This window comes from Macaca fascicularis, chromosome 16 (assembly GCF_037993035.2).
Source record: "Macaca fascicularis isolate 582-1 chromosome 16, T2T-MFA8v1.1".
Lineage (NCBI taxonomy): Eukaryota > Metazoa > Chordata > Mammalia > Primates > Cercopithecidae > Macaca > Macaca fascicularis.
In genome coordinates this window covers 16,821,796-16,835,482 of record NC_088390.1, presented here as the reverse complement: position 1 = coordinate 16,835,482, position 13,687 = coordinate 16,821,796, and the positions used below count along the sequence as shown (strand labels likewise).

General features: G+C 41.3%; 1 pseudogene; it reads left to right on the top strand.

The window, feature by feature from the left end:
- LOC102123848 (cytospin-B-like) overlaps positions 1-13,687 on the top strand; it is a 48,061-nt pseudogene that overhangs the window by 18,707 nt on the left and 15,667 nt on the right.

Genomic DNA, 13,687 nt, shown 5'->3' with positions numbered 1-13,687 from the left:
GTTATGGAAAATTAAAGTAGATAACACTTTTAAGACACATGGTTCTATGCCTGTCATACACAGTGGACTTATATTAGTGTGTTCTCACTTTGCTATAAATAACTACTTTGAGGCAGGGCACAGTGGTTCATGCCTATAATCCCAGCACTTTGGGAGGTCAAGGCAGGAGTGTCACTTGATGTCAGGAATTCAAGACCAGTCTGGCCAATATGACAAAACCACGTCTCTACTAAACATACAAAAATTAGGCGTGGTGGTGTGCACCTGTAACCCCAGCTACTTGGGAAGCTGAGGCAGGAGAATCGCTGGAACCTGGGAGGTGGAGGTTGCAGTGAGCTGAGATTGCCCCACTGCACTCCAGCCTGGGAGACAGAGCAAGACTTAGTCAAAAAAAAAAAAAAAAAAAAAAGATTGAACTACCTGAGACTGGGTATTGCCAGGCACAGTGGCTCACACCTGTAATCCCAGCACTTTGGGAGGCTGAGGTGGGCAGATCACGAGGTCAGGAGATCGAGATCATCCTGATTAACGTGGTGAAACCCCATCTCTATTAAAAAATACAGAAAATATTAGCCAGGCGTGGTGGCAGGCATCTATAGTCCCAGCTGCCTCAGCTGAGGCAGGAGAATGGCGTGAACCCGGGAGGCAGAGCTTGCTGTGAGCCGACATCATGCCACTGCACTCCAGCCTGGGTGACAGAGCCAAGACTCCGGCTCAAAAAAAAAAAAAAAAAAATAAGTTTAATTGACTCACATTCCACAGGTCACACAGGAAACATGGCTAGGGAGGCATCAGGAAGCTTACAATCATGGTGGAAGGTGAAGGGGGTGCAGGTACATATTCACATGGCTGGCAGGAGAGAGAGAATGAATGAAGCAGGAGGTAATACATACTTTCAAACAACCAGATCCCTTGAGACCTCTTATGGCAGGACAACACTAGGAGGATGTGCTAAACCATTAGAAACTGCCCCCATGAGCCAATCACCTCCCACCGGGCCCCACCTCCAACATTGGGAATTATAATTTCAACATGAGATTTGGGTGGGGACACAGAACCAAACCATATTATATATGCATATTTGTTTTGGTGAAATTTTCGATTATTAACATAGTTTTATATACTGGGGACAAGTAGAACATATGCTTCATTTTGTTGTGTTAATATGGCCCCTAAACACAAAGCAGCTATTTCATCAGTAATGTAACTAAAGAAAGAGCCAACCTCAGTGGCTCTTGCATGTAATCCCAGCACTTTGGGAAGCTGAGGCAGACGGATCGCTTGAGTCCAGGAATTCGAGAACATCCTGGGCAACATGGTGAAAACTCATTTCTTAAAAAAGAAAGTTAGCCAAGTGTGGTGGTGTGCATCTGTAGTCCCAGCTACTCTGGAGACTGAAGTGGGAGAATCGCTTGAGCCTGGGAGACTGAGGCTGCAGTGAGCCGAGATGGTGCCACTACACTGTAGCCTGGGTGATCCACCTCTGTCTCCCAAAGTGCTGGAATTATAGGTGTGAGCCACCAGGCCTAGACATCAATAGTATTCTTTTTTTTTTTTTTTTTTCTTTTGAGACAGATTCTTGCTCAGTCGCCTAGGCTGGAGTGGAAGTAATCTCCACTCACTGCAACCTCCGCCTTCCAGGTTCAGGTTATCCTCCTGCCTCAGCCTCCTAGGTAGCTGGGATTACAGATGTGTACCACCACCCACACCTGGCTAATTTTTGTATTTTTAGTAGAGACGGGATTTCATTCTGTTTGTCAGGCTGGTCTCGAACTCCTAACCTCAAGTGATCTACCCTGGGCCTCCCAAAGTGCTGGGATTACAGACATGAGCCACCATGCCCAGCTACCAATAGCATTCTTAATAACCATTTTCTTTGGTTATTCAGTTCAGGCTTTGTTCCGTGAATGCCTCCTACACACATAGACGTACACACACACACACACACACACACACACACACACACACACAAACTGCTGTTATATAACATGGTGAGTATTAGTGGGTATTTCTCTAATCTGCTTAAATGATGCAGGGTTTTCTCATACTGACTTGTATTGTTCTAGCCAAGCAGCCTGGGTGTTTGAAATAACATCTTAGGATGCCTGAAGACAGGGGTACTGGAAATTGATTCTTGTGGCCTTTCTTATACAGTCTAAATTTGTCTGTTTATCATTCGGTATTTTTTTATTGCAGAGAAATTTAGATAACTGAAAGGAATACCTCAGAAGAATGTAGGCTTCTCTATTTTGTTCTTATTAAATTATCAAAGAAGGAAATGAACATGAATTATTTAAAATGATTGTCCTTGGAGGCCTTGGGCAAGAAGTCATTTAAATGGACTGGTAAGAAGGTGGCCCATTTTGTTTGTTGATGACCTTGAGAATGGCTGGCGCAGACAGAGGAGATTTTTTTCTCCTCAGACTTAACCTGATTTCATTCTCTTTCTGTGTATTTGCCACCTGATTTTATTCTGTGTAACATAAAGGGGAAAATGTGAAAACCAGTTCCTCTCAGTAAACCTTTAAAAAATCATTTAAAAACCCAACGCCTTACAATTTCTTAAGTTCCTGGTTTCTTCCAATGAAGTTTTCAGTTTACTGATTTTTTTTTCACTCAGAAGAAGGGGCTGTCAAGAGTGTAAGACAGTGTGGGTTAACTGTTTTAAGTTCTGTTCCTGTGAAATGTATTCTGTTCATGTTTATAGAGCAACAGGGGAAAGCTTAGAGAATTAAGTGCACGGTAAATTGAACCACAGAAGCTTATGAGTAACTAGATTAACTTCAAAACAATCAGTAAATAAATATTTTAAACTTCCACTGACCTTATTAAAATATACTTCCAGAAACATTCTGTTTGAACTATTCTCATAAATTAGTCATCTTGCAAAACAGCTGTGGCAATATAATATAACGAAGAGAGCAGTGATTTAGCAATCAGAAGGTTGGGAGTCCTTGTCTTGGCTCGTTCACAGGGAGATCACATGACATGCTAAAGTCCCCTGGATGATGAAGCCATGCATGAGAGGATTGAGGATTGGGTCGATGATCTATCATAAAAGACTTTCTGTGAATCTGTGCTTAAACTTAGAAACCTCACGAAGAACACACCAGGAAATTTCGGTGAGAGCAGGAGCTTCACTTCATGCAGAATTGCGGTGTTATTCTAGAGTGGTGTTACGATTCTTAGGCTTAGAAGACAGAATGTCTGAGTCAGGATTCTGTTGTGTTTAATGGATTGCACTCTCGTTGGCTTTGGCAGAAAGGTGTTAAATGGCTTGCAGAATTGTTGGGAGGGCTGAGCTTCCAGGAGCAGCTCCCAAAGCCTCCACGCAGAATTGAACCACCAGGGAACCTGCTCTCTCCACCAGGAGAGGAGCCTTAACTTCAGAAAGCTGCCCACCCAGTTGGAAAGCTGCCACCAGTTACCAGCACCAGAAGCATCTTGTCTCTGCTACAGTCTCTGTACACATAGCGAACACCCTGTGCCTTGCCTCTCTTCCTCTGACTCAGGTGCCACTCCAGGTCTTGCCCAAGTCTTTCTGATTGGTGGAACTTAAATCACACCCAAAATCCCAGCTGCAGGAGAGCTCCGAGATTTAATCTTTCCAGCCTCTGTGTGCTACGTGGGGTTTGGAGAATTTGCCAGCAAGGCAATCCACTGCATTCACCATTGATAATAAGCGAAATGTTTATGATCAGTTAACATTTGCATTTTTTTCACAATTTGCAGCATACAGGCTTCTTAGAGCTAATATCAAGTCATTCTACATATAAAAATACCATTTTTGACCATATCTCAAGAAACAGCTTTTTATTTTTTAATTTTTTATTTTTTTATGTATTTATTTTTTTAATTTATTTATTATTATTATACTTTAAGTTGTAGGGTACATGTGCATAACGTGCAGGTTTGTAACATATGTATACTTGTGCCATGTTGGTGTGCTGCACCCATCAACTCGTCATTTACATCAGGTATAACTCCCAATGCAATCCCTCCCCCCTCCCCCCTCCCCATGATACGCCCCGGTGTGTGATGTTCCCCTTCCTGAGTCCAAGTGATCTCATTGTTCAGTTCCCACCTATGAGTGAGAACATGCGGTGTTTGGTTTTCTGTTCTTGTGATAGTTTGCTAAGAATGATGGTTTCCAGCTGCATCCATGTCCCTACAAAGGACACAAACTCATCCTTTTTTATGGCTGCATAGTATTCCATGGTGTATATGTGCCACATTTTCTTAATCCAATCTGTCACTGATGGACATTTGGGTTGATTCCAAGTCTTTGCTATTGTGAATAGTGCCGCAATAAACATACGTGTGCATGTGTCTTTATAGCAGCATGATTTACAATCCTTTGAGTATATACCCAGTAATGGGATGGCTGGGTCATATGGTACATCTAGTTCTAGATTCTTGAGGAATCGCCATACTGTTTTCCATAATGGTTGAACTAGTTTACAATCCCACCAACAGTGTAAAAGTGTTCCTATTTCTCCACATCCTCTCCAGTACCTGTTGTTTCCTGACTTTTTAATGATTCCCATTCTAACTGGTGTGAGATGGTATCTCATTGTGGTTTTGATTTGCATTTCTCTGATGGCCAGTGATGATGAGCATTTTTTCATGTGTCTGTTGGCTGTATGAATGTCTTCTTTTGAGAAATGTCTGTTCATATCCTTTGCCCACTTTTTGATGGGGTTGTTTGTTTTTTTCTTGTAAATTTGTTTGAGTTCTTTGTAGGTTCTTCTTATACACCAGTAACAGACAAACAGAGAGCCAAATCATGAATGAACTTCCATTCACAATTGCTTCAAAGAGAATAAAATACCTAGGAATCCAACTTACAAGGGATGTAAAGGACCTCTTCAAGGAGAACTACAAACTCAGTGAAATAAAAGAGGACACAAACAAATGGAAGAACATACCATGCTCATGGATAGGAAGAATCAATATCGTGAAAATGGCCATACTGCCCAAGGTAATTTATAGATTCAATGCCATCCCCATCAAGCTACCAATGAGTTTCTTCACAGAATTGGAAAAAACTGATTTAAAGTTCATATGGAACCAAAAAAGCACCCGCATCTCCAAGACAATCCTAAGTCAAAAGAACAAAGCTGGAGGCATCACGCTACCTGACTTCAAACTATACTACAAGGCTACAGTAACCAAAACAGCATGGTACTGGTACCAAAACAGAGATATAGACCAATGGAACAGAACAGAGTCCTCAGAAATACCACCACACATCTACAGCCATCTGATCTTTGACAAACCTGAGAGAAACAAGAAATGGGGAAAGGATTCCCTATTTAATAAATGGTGCTGGGAAAATTGGCTAGCCATAAGTAGAAAGCTGAAACTGGATCCTTTCCTTACTCCTTATACGAAAATTAATTCAAGATGGATTAGAGACTTAAATGTTAGACCTAATACCATAAAAATCCTAGAGGAAAACCTAGGTAGTACCATTCAGGACATAGGCATGGGCAAAGACTTCATGTCTAAAACACCAAAAGCAACGGCAGCAAAAGCCAAAATTGACAAATGGGATCTAATTAAACTAAAGAGCTTCTGCACAGCAAAAGAAACTACCATCAGAGTGAACAGGCAACCTACAGAATGGGAGAAAATTTTTGCAATCTACTCATCTGACAAAGGGCTAATATCCAGAACCTACAAAGAAACAGCTTTTTAAAAAATTGAGAGCAATGCCTACATTATTTCCTGAAGATGCAAAGCTGGTAGAGAAAATAGGATGTTAAATTTAGAATTTCCCTTCCAGCTTTGTTTATTTTCTCCACATCAGCTCTGTTTTCCTCTGTGTCTTTTTCTCCCATGGGAACGTCCTCCACCTTTTCAATCTGATTTGACCTTTGCCTCGCAGACCTGTGGATGAAGAGCCAGAGTCCCCCAAGGTCAATGCTGCTGGCCAGTGGCCTGGTGTCTGCATTAACAGAACATCTGCAACGCCCTCAGAGCCCATGGCCACTGTAAGTCACTCATCAAGTCATTTGACTTGGGATACCCAGGTATTTAATCATTTTTTTCTATAAGCAAAACTCCAAATTCAAACTTTGGCCTGACATATCAAACGTTTCTTGACTCTACCCAGGCTTCACGTTGTTACAAACACAAGGGCACTTTCCAGGTGCTACCACGTGCAGCCACTGCATGCAGGAGCCTGGCCGAGGCTCCGGGGAGGCACTGATGGAGAGCCTGACTCATGAATAACACAAATTGCAGCCTCTTCCTCTCTACCTCTTCCCCCCCTCCAGTTCCTGTCTTGCCTCATTTCTTTTCTGTGTCTCATAGCCATTAAATTCAGGTCACTACTATTTGCCATTTTCTTATCTCATGAGAATTAGCATGGTCAGCCAGAGGCTTCATCTCCTAGGAAACCAGGCGTCACAACTGTGCACCTGACCCTTTTGTAGGCACCCCTGGCCATCCCCATGTTGCAGCCTGCTAGACATTTTTCTATCTTGTCTTGTATGTGAGCACCTGTGTTGATCTGTCACTCCTGATCTTGGTGTGCTCCCAGTTTTTCCTGGAATTTTCTTTTTTTTTTTTTTTTTTGAGACGGAGTCTCGCGCTGTCACCCAGGCTAGAGTGCAGTGGCCGGATCTCAGCTCACTGCAAGCTCCGCCTCCCGGGTTCACGCCATTCTCCTGCCTCAGCCTCCTGAGTAGCTGGGACTACAGGCGTCCGCCACCTCGCCCGGCTAGTTTTTTTGTATTTTTTTTTTTAGTAGAGACGGGGTTTCACCATGTTAACTAGGATGGTCTCGATCTCCTGACCTCGTGATCCGCCCGTCTCGGCCTCCCAAAGTGCTGGGATTACAGGCTTGATTTCCTGGAATTTTCTGATGGACTCACAATTCCCCTTTAGTCATGCTTATCTTCATATATTGGAAAGATACATAGCTATACTTCATACATACACTGTACACATAAAGATAGCAAATATAAGAAACAGAACATGCATCTCTCCACTGTAACAGTATCTTTCTTCCTGGACTGCAATGAACATGCCATTGTATTGAAAGACTGTAGTAGGCCAGTGCCGTGGCTCATGCCTGTAATCCCAGCACTTTGGGAGGCCGAGGCAGGCGGATCATGAGGTCAGGGGATCGATATCATCCTGGCTAACACGGCAAAACCCTGTCTTTTCTAAAAATACAAAAAATTAGCCGAGCATGGTGGCGGATGCCTGTAGTCCCAGCTACTCGAGAGGCCGAGGCAGGAGAATGGCGTGAACCTGGGAGGCGGAGCTTGCAGTGAGTTGAGATTGCACCACTGCACTCCAGCCTGGGCAACAGAGGGAGACTCCATCTCAAAAAAAAAAAATAAAAGACTGTAGTAAAAATTAATCCTAGAATGTACCCAGTTATTATCTCTGCTAAAATAGTTTGCAATTAAATTAAATGAAGATTAAACTACACATATTGAAAAACATGAAAGCTCAGTGAGTGAGTCTGTGACTGTTACATTAACTGTTACTGTTAATGGGAAATGAATTAACAGTAACAGTTTGTGCAAGAACTTTCCTGTTCCTTCCTCCCCTAGGCACCTTATTATTTAAACATCTTCATTTTATTCAGTTGTCCTACATCTAGGACTGGCCTCCACTCAGCTAACTCCTCCTCCCCTCTCATTTCTCCAATTCAGCTCTAGTCCAGAGGAGAAAAGGATAATAAATATCACACTAAACAACATGGAATACTTCTCAAGTCACCAGAAAGGTAAATCAGAAAGTATTATTTGCTATTTTGAACTGGAAAAACATATAAATGTTCCCATCTCTTTTCTTGGCAGGTGAAACTGGACAGAATACTTCTGTCCATAAGGCCCTTAGAAGCCCCCTAAGTGAAATAGCAGTGAGGACCCCCCCCAGCAGCTGCTGTCTCTTCAGTCAGGTAGATGAGCCCCAGGAATAACCACTGCTTATGGTTTGCTGTATATCCCTCTAGATGTTTTTCTGTATACATATGTGTGTGTGTAGAGAGAGGGTGTGTGTTGTGTAAATTGGATTATACTACACATTAGTCCAACACTTATTTCACTTTATCATTGGAATGTGAGCACCGTGAGGACCAAGATTTTTGTTTATTTTGCTTGCTAACACATCTTTTGTCGCTAACAGGGAGTGACACATGGTCACATCATGATAGAAGCTCAATAAATATTTGTTGAATGAATAAAGGAATATGTCTGAGACATCTTTAAATTTCAACATTTGGAGAAATGATTCCTTTTTGTAAAGGTTACATAGTATGCATCAATTTATGTAGCCATACTTCTACTGATAGATTTTAGGTTATTTGGGGTAATCAATAAAGTGAAGATCCTTATGCAGTTTTTTGACCACTAAACAGGCTATTTCTGCATAAGGGTGTATCAAGATTCATTTGTAAATATGAGAGATCACTGTAGTTAAGCAGAAAGGGATTTAATCCAGGGCATTTTGTACTGAAAGGGCTGGAGAAGGCAGTAGGCTCCGTCCACTGAGCTTCTAGGAAGAGTTCCCAGTGCATCTCAGTGCTGGTCCAGTAAAGGAGCTTCTGTTCCTGCCAGAATCAGGAAGTCTTTCTGTAGATACATGCCCAGGTCCACCATTGCTGCCAAGATCTAGGATCAGCCTTGGGACCACACAGCCACAGGTGCAGTCCATGCCAGCAAACCATTCTCTGTGCCTCCCTCATACTGCCCAGAAGATGATGAAATAGACCCAAGAACCTCCACTCCCCTGCCACAGAACAGCAAATGCCTTCCCAGCCATGCTTGCCAGGAGAAGCTGCAGAAGGGCAGCCTTCTACTCTCTTGTACCTTCCACATCCTCTGAGAAGGGGCCTGTTTGACAGAAACTAGGCCACTTGATGAGCCAAGCTTTAAGGACTTTGGCAAATACACCCTTTGACTTTCCAGTCTCTTATAAGCCAGTACGTCACCCTTCAAAGAGATGAGGATGAAATCAAGTGAGCCTGTCCTGAGATCTTCCACACATTGATGCCTAGAAAAGGAAAATGGAGTCCTAGAAAAGGAAGTGTGTTTGACCTGTCCTGGCACGTTGAAAAACTTGGTAGACATACTGCCCTTCAGTTTACCCTCCCCCTCACAACATGCAAGGTACCATTTTCCCAGAATTTTCACACTCTATACGTTTTAAAGATTAAATAAATGAACAATAATATCTTGATTTACTTTGTTCTTCAGTAAGGTTGAGCACTTCTTCATATGTTTACAGACCATTTATCTGTCTTTTGTATGTGTGAATGAAAACTTACATACTTTGTCTGTATTTCTTTTTGAGGTATTAGTCTTTTTCATATTTGTAAGAAATCTTGATATATTGTGCTTTTTAACTTTTTTATATGTAATGCTGTTTTCTTTATCTTTGAACTTTGTTTGAAGTTATATTTTACTGAAGAAAAATGTTGCATGTTGTGTTCAGTGCTTTCCTTTGTGATTTTAAGTGTTTTGTTTCCTGCCTTAAAAAGACCTTTCTAGCTATTAGATTATGAAAATATTCTTCCTTAACATCTTAAGGAAGTCTTTTATTTGTTCAGTCTTAAAACCCGTAGAAACTTGGGTTTGAATTTAAGAGATCTTTCTCTATCCTAACTGCCTTCTGGAATCAGAAATAAATACTCTTTGAAGGAAGATTACATCATCCAGAACTTCAACTTACAGCCACATTAAAAAAAAAATGGTGTCATAGTCAATTTAAGAAATACTAAGTATACAAATAGGTAATACCAAATGATGAAAAAACAAGAGAAAAAATAGGCAACAGAAACAGACACAGGAGATCCAGATATTAGACATGGACTTTAAAACAACTGGGATTAATCCAGTAAAGAAAATAAGTAACAAGGTGGATAATTTTAGCAGAAAACCACAATCTATAAAAAAGAACCCATTAGAAATGTTATAACTTAAAAATAAAATGCCTAAATTTAAGACTCAACAAAGTTTACCTGTAGATTAAACGTTTTCAGAGAGGCTTAAGGAACTAAAGACAAGTCGATAGAAATAACTGGAGTACAGAGAAAACAAAGAATAGAAAATAGAGAAAAGGACATAAGAGCTATTATGGGATGGAGTGAAAAGATCTAATGTGTAATTGGAGTCCCCAAAAGGGAAGACAAGAAAAACAAGACAGATAGGGCAAAAGCAATATTGGAAGAGATAATGGCCAAGAATTTTGAAAACTAAACAGATGGCAAGCCCCAGATTCAAGAACAATATGAACCAAAAGCAAAATAAGTGCAAAGAAAACCACCTAGACACATTAGGCTAAAACTGCTAGTAATGAAAGAGAAAGCATTGTAAAGGCACTCAAAGGGGAAAAAGAAACCTTAATGTCAAAGGAGCAAGAGCAAAACTGACATCTGCCTTCTCAGCAAAAATGATGGAAGCCAGAAGACAATGCAGTGGCGTCTGCAAAATGCTGAAGGAATGCCTGCTTTCTTAGAATGGCGTACTTGGTGAAAATATCCTTCAAAGATGGACACAAAAGGAAGATGCTTTCAGTCCAACAAAAACAGATTTCTTTTTTTACTAGTGTACTTGTAATGAAATGAAAAGATTATTTTAAAAAGTTCTGCATGAAGTTTGTTCTTTTAAAAGATTATTAAAATTGATGAACCTCTGACAAGGCTGATATAAAGAAAAGGCATAAATTAACTATATCAGGAATTTTAAAAGGGGTGTATCACTAAAGATCCCATAATTATGAAAACAGTGATAAGGAGATTACAGATTACTGCTCTGTATGGTACTACTCTGTAAATTAGAAAATGTTGATGAAATGGTCAAAATCTTAGAAAACCATCACTTACTAAACTGGCATAAGAAAAAATAGTAGGAAATCCTGATAGTCTGTAATTTAAATATTTTTCTCAAAGGAAATGCCAGGAGGCCCAGATGTTTTCATCATGAAATCTCCCAAACATTTAAGGAAGAAATAACACCAATCTTACATATTCATACAGAGACTAGAAAAAGACTAGAAAAAAGGATAAACCTTCTCAGCTCATTTTAAGAGAGCAGTATACCTTCGATACCTAATTCTTGCAAGGACATTAAAAGACAGGAAAATTGAAAGGTCAGTCTCTCTCATGAACCTCCATGCAAAAATCCTGAACAAAATCTTGGAAAACTCAATTCAGAGACATTTATTAATTTATTTACTTATTTATTTTTGAGACGGAGTTTCACTCTTGTTGCCCAGGCTGTAGTGCAATGGCACGATCTTGGCTCACTGCAACCTCTGCCTCCCAAGTTCAAGTGATTCTTCTGCCTCAGCCTCCCGAGTAGCTGGGATTACAGGCGTGCACCACCACGCCTGGCTAATTCCATATTTTTTTAGTAGAGATGGGGTTTTACCATGTTGGCCAGGCTGGTCTTGAGCTCCTGACCTCAAGTGATCCACCTGCCTCGGCCTCCCAAAGTGCTGGGATTACAGGCATGAACCACTATACCCAACCAGATTTAACTCATTTAATCCCCCCAGCAATCCTCTGGGGTAGGTACTATTTATATCAGTGCCATTTTATAGGTAAAGAAAATGAAGCACAGAGGATGAAGTAACCCAGAATCATGCAGCTGGGTGGTGGCTATCTGGCCCTAGAGCCCTGTGCTTGGCCTCTTGTGTGACACTTCCCATGAGAAGCCACCAAGATGATAGGTAGAGAATGACCAGTAAGTGAAAGAAGCAAAACGGTATGCAAAGCAATGGAATCCTGTGATAACATTTGTGTTTTTAGCATAACAGAGGGTTTTTCTTCAAGGTTTTTCTTTCAATAATATCACTCTCACCTGCATTCTGAAATACTTTTTTTTAATGGTGGTAAAACAAATATACCATGAAAACTACCCTCTTAACAAATTTTCAAGTACAGTTAACTATAAGCACAATGTTGTACAGCAGATCTCCACAAACTTATTTCAGCTTTATTTCTATAATTTATAGAATCTATTATTCTATAATTTCAGCTTTATTTCAGATTCAGGGTACATGTGCAGGTTTGTTACATGGGTATATTGTGGGATGCTGAGGTTTGGGGTACAATTGATCCCATCATCCAGGTGGTGAGCATAGTATCCAATAGGTAGTTTTTCAACCCTTTTTCAACCTAGCACTCCCTGATGTCTATGTTACCATCTTTTTGTCCTCTAGAACTTTTTTATCTTGCTTGACTGAAACTGTACCCACTGAACAACTCCCCACTTCCCCTCCCCACAGCCTCTCTACTCTCTGCTTCTGTGAGTTTGACTACTTTAGATTCTTCACTGATATGGTTTCGCTCTGTGTCCCCACCCAAATCTCATCTCGAATTGTAATATCCATAATTCCCATGTGTCTGGGGAGGGACTTGGTGGGATGTGATTGAATCATGGGGACCATTTCCACCATGCTGTTCTTGTGATAGTGAGTGAGTTCTCACAAGATCTGATGGTTTTATAAGTGTTTGACAGTTCCTGGTTTTATAAGTCTTTAACAGTTCCTCCTCCACATGCACTGTCTCTTTCTCTGTCCCCTCCCCTTCCCCCACCTCCCTCCTGCCACCTTGTGAAGAAGGTGCCTATTTCCCTTTCCACCATGATTGTAAGTCTCCTGAAGCCTCCTCGGCCATGTGAAACTGTGAGTCAATTAAACCTCTTTGCTCTATAAATTACTGAGTCTCAGGGAAGGTCTTTAGAGCCGCATGAAAACTAATAGTGAAATTTGTACCAGTAGAGTTGGGTAGTGCTTTAAAGATAGCCTGGAAATGTGGAAGTGACTTTGGAACTGGGTAACAGGCAGAGGTTAGAACTGTTTGGAGGACTCAGAAGAAGATAGGAAGATTTGGGAAAGTTAGGAACTTACTAGAGATTTGTTGAATGATTTTAACCAAAATGCTGATACGTTTTGGAAAGGTCCAGGGTGAGGTGGTCTCAGATGGGGATGAGGAACTTACTGGGATATGGAGCAAAGGTCACTCTTGTTGTGTTTTAGCAAAGAGACTGGTGGCATTTTGCCCCTGCCCTAGAGATCTGTGGAACTTTAAACTTGAGAGAAATGATCTGAAATTGGAACTTATGATTAAAAGGGAAGCAGAGCATAAAAGTTTGGAATATTTCAGCCTGACAGTGCAATAGAAATGAAAAACCAACTTTCTGGAGAGATATTTAAACCAGCTGCAGAAATTTACATAAATAGCAAGGAGCCAAATGTTAATCACCAACACAGTGGGAAAATGTCTCCAGGACATGTCAGAGATCTTGGTGGCAGCCTGTCCCATCACAGCCCTGAAGATTTAGGAATTAAAAATGGTTTTGTGGCCTGGGTCCAGGGCTGCCTTGCTCTGTGCAACCTTGTGACTTGGTGCCCTGTGTCCCAGCCACTCTAGCTCCAGTGGTGGCTAAAAGGGGCCAATGTACAGCTTGGGCCATTGCTTCAGAGGGTGCAAGCCCCAAGCCCCAAGTCTTGGTGGCTTCCATGTGGTGTTGGACCTGTGGGTACACAGAAGTCAAGAACTGAGGTTTAGGAACCTCCGTCTAGATTTCAGAGGATGTATGGAAATGCCTGGATGTCCAGGCAGAAGTCTGCTGCAGGGATGGAGCCCTCATGGAGATCCCCGGCTAGGACAGGACAAAAGAGAAATGTGAAGTTGGTGCCCCCACACAGAACTTCCACT